This window comes from Drosophila serrata, unplaced genomic scaffold (assembly GCF_035046125.1).
Source record: "Drosophila serrata isolate PLE 108 unplaced genomic scaffold, ASM3504612v1 contig_249, whole genome shotgun sequence".
Classification (NCBI taxonomy): domain Eukaryota; kingdom Metazoa; phylum Arthropoda; class Insecta; order Diptera; family Drosophilidae; genus Drosophila; species Drosophila serrata.
In genome coordinates, this window is record NW_028257147.1 from 4,403,106 (window position 1) to 4,411,565 (window position 8,460).

An 8,460-nucleotide genomic window follows, 5' to 3' on the forward strand; every position below is an offset into this window, starting at 1 on the left:
ACTCCAACTTGAACTCAACCTGCTCGTGGCACTCTAAAGTCTGCTTGGAATTTATGACTGATTTTACTTAGCACCAGTCAGAAGCGCAGCTGTCATAAATTTTGGCCAAAATATGACCCACAAATTGCTGCGGGCCGTAATAATTTACGCAGAGTAAGAGCGAGAGGGGGAGGGAGGAGAAAAGCCACGGCCAAATGATTTAATTAAGCTGAAAATTAAAAACACTGCCTAGGCGCCAAGAGCTAAAGTGGAGAAAAATCCAGCAAAGAAGCAAAATAACAAGTTTATCTGACAGATACAAGACGAGAGTTCAGCCCGGACCGGGCCACCCATCAGCGGGCTGTCAGTCGGTCGTCATCTTGGTCATCATCGCTATCTGTTTCTGGTCGTGCTTCACATAAAGCTCTGGCATGAATTCAGTTAGCTGCGCGCTGCATGCGAAAGTATCTGTATCTGGCAGATACAGCAGCGCGTCTTCCCAGCCGATTCGTTAGAAGGCAACATTGTGCTCGGTTGACTAAATGCCCGACCGAATGCCAAAGTGACTGACTGAATGACTCAATGTGTGTCTGTGTGCACTTGGCCATTGCCACTGTAGGGGAGCGAGTATCTCTATCTATCCGTACCTCTCGGATGCAATCTGTGAATCGCCGCTGGCAACTCAAACAGTGTTTCTCACTCTCTCTCTCTGTCACCCTTTGTGAGTTCCTCGGCATTTCCCATCCGACCGCCCGCATATTCAATCAGTTGATGTCAGTCGAAAGATTTGACGAGGGCTTCAATTTTCATTTCAATTTTTTGATTTGTCGCTCTTCGGTAGTCAATTAAATTTCCACAGAATTTCAATAACCCAAGACCATCGTCTTTTGGGAAAAGGGCAACTTGTCACTGCTAAGTATAAGACAGGAAAAAGAAGAGTGGGTAAGTCTTAAGGCAACAGAATAGGAATTGTAGGAACTTCAGATGGTAATTTCAAAAGCTAGGTGCTTCTTAGAAGTTTAACTAAGAATAAGTATTTTATTTAATAATATATTTTCAAAAGCTAATCACAGAAACCCACTGCAAGGCTTTCTTGTAAATCCAATCCAATATTTTCCAACCCACAAATTCCTCACTTATCCCCCTTCGCATATTCATCATTTTTTCTCTCTTAATCTCATTAATAATATTATTTTCCAAGCCAGCAGCTACCTTTTCCCAATTTGCATAGGAATTCTTTTGGATTTTTCTTCTGGAATTTGTTCCCTCAGCCAGAAGAATCTGTAGGGGAAGAACCCTCCACGATGGATGATGTTTCAATTCTCGATTGGCTTCATTTGGTTGCTCAACATGCGCATTGTTGGGCTTCATTAACTTTTGCCCGGCGATTGAGACATTTGCACTCGATTGGAACATCTGAACAGAAATCGTCAGCTAGGCATATTTAATGGATTGCCAAAAGATCTTTCCCTTTTTTGCTTTTCTGGGTGAAGTTTTCCCCTATGCTTGGCTGACCTTTTTATTTTATTTTTCTCACTGTTGTGTGGGAGGAAAAAGCTATGATTCTTGTGTGGGGATTTTCGATTACATGTTCACTTCTACTCTCTCGTTTCTGTTGTTTATTCAAAAGGTAAATTGCTTTGTTTAAACTTTTTAGAGGAGCACAATTGGTCTGCCACCTCGAGTGTTTATTGCAAGTAAAAAGTGCCACAGCTGCTGCAGTAATGAAAGTGCATTCAGATGGTGGAAAAGTGGGGGTAAATATGGTCCTTGGGGCATTGAACTCCGTTTGAACAAAACAAATTCAAGGTGGAAGTCCCAGACTAAGGTAAACAAAAGAAATTCAATATTAATATTCTCTTGTTAGGCTATCTAAATAAAGCCTAGGGAAGATGCACTATTCAGTAAACTTAAAAAGATTACTTGAGGAAAAAGCTACAGTTTTCTGACTTTAATGCAAATTTATAAATTATTAATTTATGGTTCATTAACATAACATATTTATTCAACCGCGTAATTAATAAAATAATTGAACAATTAATATATGTATTATTCTACAGTTTAATTCAGTGCATATTCAATTTTGATGAGAAAAATAAATACTGCAATTTATGTTAACATGAATGAATTAAATGATTTTCCATTGGATTATTCAATTTCCCAACAATTTGCACCAAAGTATGCCACTCAATTTGAGAATAAATACAACATTTTGTTTCCAGAGTAAACAATTATAGAGGATCCTCTTTCGAAATCAAATTATTGTTCATGTTTTTTAATGAAGCAACCCAAATTAATCTTCTTCAGTTTTGAATGCCATTATCTGATGTCACCGCACAATGACAGTATTTAAACAAAAATTCCAACAATTAATTGCACCCTTTCCTTTCGATGTTGGACAACATTTTGATGATGTTAGATGTGTAAACACAAATCAATTGGTGCGGGCCCATAACAAATTTGTATGCGTGTTTTTGTTGCCAAAGAAAGAAGGCAAAGAAAGCCCTACAAGGCGAGTTGCAAACGTCAAGACCACACAGCTGAAAGGCCGAAAATTTGAGGCAACTTCAACGTGATTAATGGCCCAATCCGGTAAAGGAGAGTAAGGAAAAGTGTATATTATTTCGTTCGTTTTATTTTTGGGGAAAATTGAAAAGCCAATCGCATTGAGGGAATTTTGTATTATTTTCTTTGGGTTTGTATTGATATTGCCGGCAAAACAAAACAGCTCAAAACAAATGATGTGCCAGTGGTGCCGGTCAAATTCGACAAGGCAATCAAAATGAAGTTACCTCCAATTCAGGGGAGCCATTAATCACCAAAACTCGACAAAGAGTGAAGACGGGGGCACCCAGAAATTGGAGTAGAGAAAAGTCCAGGGGAAAAAACACAAGAAACGAGAACAAGAAAAAACGATTTAAAACAAATTAATAGTGGTAAGAACCCAAGGATGGGGCCATGGGGTCAGGGCAGTTCCAATGTTTAATTAGTTTGCAGAACAAAAGCCGGAGGGATGGAGTAGATGCAATATAGTTCTCCTTTGTTGTTGTCTTTGAAAAGTGTCTGAAAGTTCAGTTTAATTAAAGCCACAAGCCAACACACACTACAAGATACATATTACTACGCATACATGGTAGATAGTATGGTAGTATCTGGAAGATACAGTAATCACTGCTTAAATAATTTAAATATCATAATAAACGATAATAAACGAAGTAAGATATATAATTGGTACTTTAAATGTATATATCTATGGTATTTATATAGCTTTAAACATTTATTCATATCTTTATTTGCTGAATTTCTATTTCTGTGAGGTTTCACGTTTGTTTGTAAGTACAAATAAATCCTGTTATTATTTTTATTCTGGCCAAAAAACCAGCACAAACATTTTGGCCATCATTGGCTTCTGCAAGTTGGTATGAAATAAATGGCAAAAGTGCAGAGGGGGAGGATCAGAGAAGACTCCTTTGGGCCCCAGACTGTTTGAAGCCTTTGCACAATAAATACAAACAACTCAGCTGAGCAGGACTTCCCCTCGTTTTTTTGCTTGCCATCCTTCATAAACAAAGGCTTCAACTGGCAAATAATTAAAATTGTAGGCAAACCTAAAAAATACACAAAAAGCGAGGCAGAAAATAAACCAGCAGAATATGGCATTAAAATTGTACAGAAAACATAAACACAAATTAAATGCAAAGCAAGCGCAAAGTAGTAGGAAAAAAAAACGAGGACGCCAAATAAAATAGAAAATAAATAAAAAGCGAAAAAATTGTATTCTCCTCGTGCCAAGCACAAAATAAGAAAAATGGAAAATCAGAAAGGAAAATAAGGAAAAGCGGAGCCAGAAGAACGTGCTGAAAAGCAGAGGGGCGTGTGTAAGTTGCTAAGGCCTCGGGCGAATTTTTGTGGTGGGGAAAACCAAGGGGTCGGTGGGCGTGGCTGTCGCACAAATTTTTAGTTAATTAAAACTAAAAGTAAAAATGCGCAAATTGCGGGTAATAAAAACGCTTAAAGCTACACAAGGGACTCAAGAGGGTAAAAAAACGGAGAGTGGAATAGAAAGGAAAAAAGTAAAACGGCAATGACAAAATGCAAATAACGATATACAACTGAAAATAAAATAGAAAAAAGATACTTGGCACTGTCGAAAAAATATTTATAAAATTACAAATTCTTTATAAATAAGAATACTAGAGAATTTTTTAAAATTTACCTTATCCAAATACTGTACCTAGCAGGAATAATTTAGGTGATGCCTTGTATTGCCTGTTTTATCCTACTTAAAATGATAGCATGCATATAAAAGATATTACAAAGTAAGTTTCAATTTTATAAGATTAAACATATAGCTTTGAAAACATAAAAAATTTATCTTTTTGGCAGTGTGAAAGAGTAGCAAAATCTAGTGAAATAAATAGCAAAATATGCAGGCAGCAAGGGAGACACAAAAAATAGCAGAAAAGTACGACGAACAAAAACAAATGCAATTTACAATGCTAACACAAAAAAATTGGGTGAAGAACCATAGATACTAAAAAAAATAACAAAAAGAGCTTTTGTAAAATAAGAACAAAAATATATTTTGGACTGCAAAATGAGAATGAAGACGCTGCAGGGGCAAAAACCTGTGCGAAAACTAACGCATGGAAAATAATGCCATGGCACGCCAGAAAGGAACAAGAACGATGGGAAAATGCGTATATATATATAAAGGGGAGGTGGAAAATTGTTTAGCTGCTGAAAAGCTGGACAGCTGGGCACAACAAAATGTCGTAGGCAAAAAGGGGAAAAAGCGGGTTAAACGGGAGAAATGAGGCGCCGCAAAAACAAGCCGACTATTTAACAAAGGGCTGAATGCAGGCCAAAAGGGGGACACACCCAGGATAAGGGGTGTCCTTTGTTGTGTTTAAGGTGACAAAGAATTAGCAGGGCTACAAAAGGATGCCTCACACAATGGAGAAAGGCTGATAAAGGACACAGTGGGGGATGACAAAACTTTTGCACTGAAAAGATGATGGACGATCTAAACGAGTTTTCACTAAATGGGGGCTGTTGTATATAAATTTAAGTTTTTCTCAAGGAAATAACTTTAAAAGTTGGGTAATTAAATAAATATTAATATTCTTTATGAGATAACTAAAACGTCAACTCCTAATTACACTTATTTTACCTCTTCATAAAACATACATATCTTTACAACTTCCGAGTAATAATAAACTAAATAAATATCTTGATGCAAACCTAGTCCACAAACTGCTAAGAATATTTCAAGAATTTATATTATTTAAATATTTTTACCATTGCATTTCGCTCTACTTATTTTATCTTTTACAATTTTTTCCCTTCCCTGAGGCAAAAAAACCTTAGCCAGGAGTTGAGCCATGCAAATTTTTCAACGTTCCCCATTTTACTTTGTTTCTATTGCAATGCTTTTTTGCTGACCAACTGAATGAAAATGTGAAAAGCATGCAATGCTAACAAAATGCAGATTAAGTCAACAACTTGGGGAGTTTGGGGATGGTTAAATAGGAGGATTTTCCAGCGGTCGTATTTTTTCGGGGGCGTTTGATACACAAAGGACCTAAGACAGTAACCACAGATGTGCATAACGAAGGATAACGACAAAGGAACCAAAATTCGAGAAGCCGATGATTTTATACCCTTGCAATTTGAAATTGTATTCTGATATCGAATCAAAAATTGGCCTTAAACTCCTTCACATCGTTTCAACCTCTGACTGAAGTATTAATACCCTTTTAAGGGTATAAAAAGCTGTACAATTTTAAATTGGTTTGAAAAGAATTCCCCCTACTTTTCTTTTTCAGTTTGCTTTTTTTTGTTTCCACTTTTCCACAATTTTTCTTGGTTTCCCTCTGCTTCTTGGCCCCGTTTGCATGACAATTAGGTGCAAATGAGTTAAAACGCATGGCGCAAGGGAACCTGTGAAAAAGCATGCCACTTCCACCAAAAAAGTAAAAGAGAGATTCCTCTGGGAAGGTAATCTCCTCCTCTCCTACTCCCAACCCCCCAGAGAAACTCTCGGAAAATAGACGAGAATCCTCCAGCTTTTTTCATGTTTATTTCAATTGCATTTGTCGGCTCACCCAACGCCCAAAAAAAGTGTTTTCCGAAGAGACGAGGCCACATCATAAATAGCCTAAAAATAAAATATTTTCGAGCAGCCAAAAAAAGGAAAACTCAACTGACTGCCAGTGGAAATTATGAAAAATGCCTAGTAAAGTGGCAGAACCAAAGAACAAAAAAATAGAGAAAAAATCATCATTAAAAATTAGCTGCACTAATTTGTGTGAAAATTGGGTCACAAAGTGCGGTGCGGCGGGGAAAAGCGGGATGTTTGATTGCCGCCTGCATTTGGCAAAAATCGGGCGTGGCAGGGGAGGGGGCAATGGGGGCGTGTGCCAAGTCAATGAAGCCACAAACGTTTAATTGTTTTAATGCTTTGAATTAATTGAATGTGCAAGAGCCAGTGCCTCCAATTTTCCCCCACAGAAGCTGCAGCTGCGTTTGTTTACGCCCGCCAAAATGTTTGAAGTGCCTCCCCATGACCGGGATGAGGGGTGTTAGAAAATCCGCGGCGGAGGGAGGAAGGGGGGCAGGGGGTGGTTTTAAAAACCCAAGGGGTTGGGGTATGTGGCTGGTGGAAAATCCACAAAGGGGGGAGTGTGGGTGGAGTTTCTGTGTGTGCGCCACTGAAGCAGAACGAATTCGAGCTAATAGACTGATTGCAAAAGTTGCAGCAACCTCACAGGAAAAGTGTAGAAAGGCGAGACGAAAAGGGGAGCACAAGATAAAAGCTGGGGAAAATGCGGCAGGGAAATGGGGAGTAACTTGAAGAGACAGGCAAAAAGAGAAGTGAAAGTGTTGGGAATCGATTCGGAAAGCAAATAAAATTGACTGCGCGCCGAAGGCGCCAAATAAAAGTGGGTGGGAAAAACACAGGCAAACCGAGAAAATAGACTCAGAGGGGCAGAAGCGGGAACGAGCAATAAATAGAAGTACATTAGAGTGGGAAATCCAGAAATTCACTGTTAATAATTGGGCGAAAATTTGATTCGAGATAAAAGTAATCCCACACCCGCCCTCATAATGAGATGCAATCATTTTATATGCCCCAAATGTGAGTTAGCAGCTCATAAAAGGGCAGCGGGAAAATAGAAAACACCAAAGAAAATGTAACAGAAAAATATGGATTACAAATTGAAAAGAAAAATGCATAAATCCTAAATAATTTTCCAATTATTTTCATAATAAATCTTATTTAATCCGCAGTACAATGTTCTATGTAAATTATTTCCATTGTAAATCTTACTTAAACTCAATTGGAAATTATGAATCTGTAGTTGTTGCTTATGCAGATAATATATTAACCATAAATTAGGGTTTTAATAAGGCAACAGAACTAGGATAAATTTATTAGGGAATATATGGACTTTCATGTTAAAAATAAATCTTCATTAAACTTGAATGATTTCTAATAGTTTTTCTTAAGTTATTAAGAAGATGAAACTATGGCAGAAGTCTCTTACGTCTTAAATTAATCATAAATACTTTTTAATTTCATTCAAAAATATTTATACACCTAAAATTAATTAATAAATACAAGAATACACGTTTCTAGGGGCTTCTAGAATCATCTATGGCAATTAAAATTATTTTTCAGACCCACACAAGCTCTTTTAATAAATATTTGACCTCAATTCCCAGCAAGAGTCACCGAATCCATTCCAATACCGACGATCATTTCGCCACCTTCTGATTATTCATCGATTCAACTCTGTTGCCAAGTGCAGAAAAAGTCGAGGGAAACACTTCGAGATGGAGGGGAAAAGATGATACTCAGATTCTGAGAACAGGGGCAATCAATTAAGCATTTCGCCATTAATACGCATTTAATTGGTAAACATTTTGCATTGCAACAACGTTCGATCGCATAAATCTCCATTGAATCTGAACAATTACCCAGGCCAATTAATAATCACGAAAAAAATAAAGGCAACACAAAAAGTTCAACCTAATCAGCTCGAAGAGATCTGAAAGGAACGTGCCGAGCAGTCACAATTAAAACAAATTAATTTGTATGCCAAGTGGCAAATTCTGCGGGCAGTGTGTAAAAGAGAAATAAGGGTGAGGAATGGGAATCAAAATCTGAATGGACGTTCTTTAATTTAAATAAAAAACAGAAAGTGAAAGAGTGCAAAATCTCTTTGCGAAATGTAAAGGTATATAATAAAGAACAGCCACTGAAAGTTGATGAAAATTCTGGGCGAAGCTTTGTAATGACAACCTGTCGTGAACTGTCAGAAAAGCGATTTATTGCCATTCGAAGCAATTAAATTATACAGAAATAGTTGTTTTACATGCGCAGGCACATGGCATAGAATATTAGATTAGATAAATAAACCAATGGTTTTCCATTGTCTAATTAGTGGTGAATATATGTACTTGATTGATCTCAAA

The 8,460-nt window shown here is 37.3% G+C and overlaps 1 protein-coding gene across 5 annotated transcripts in view; it reads right to left on the reverse strand.

Moving 5' to 3' along the window:
- Pvf3 (PDGF- and VEGF-related factor 3) overlaps window positions 1–8,460 on the reverse strand; it is a 91,753-nt gene that overhangs the window by 49,967 nt on the left and 33,326 nt on the right. The gene's annotated exons all lie outside the window — the stretch shown is intronic.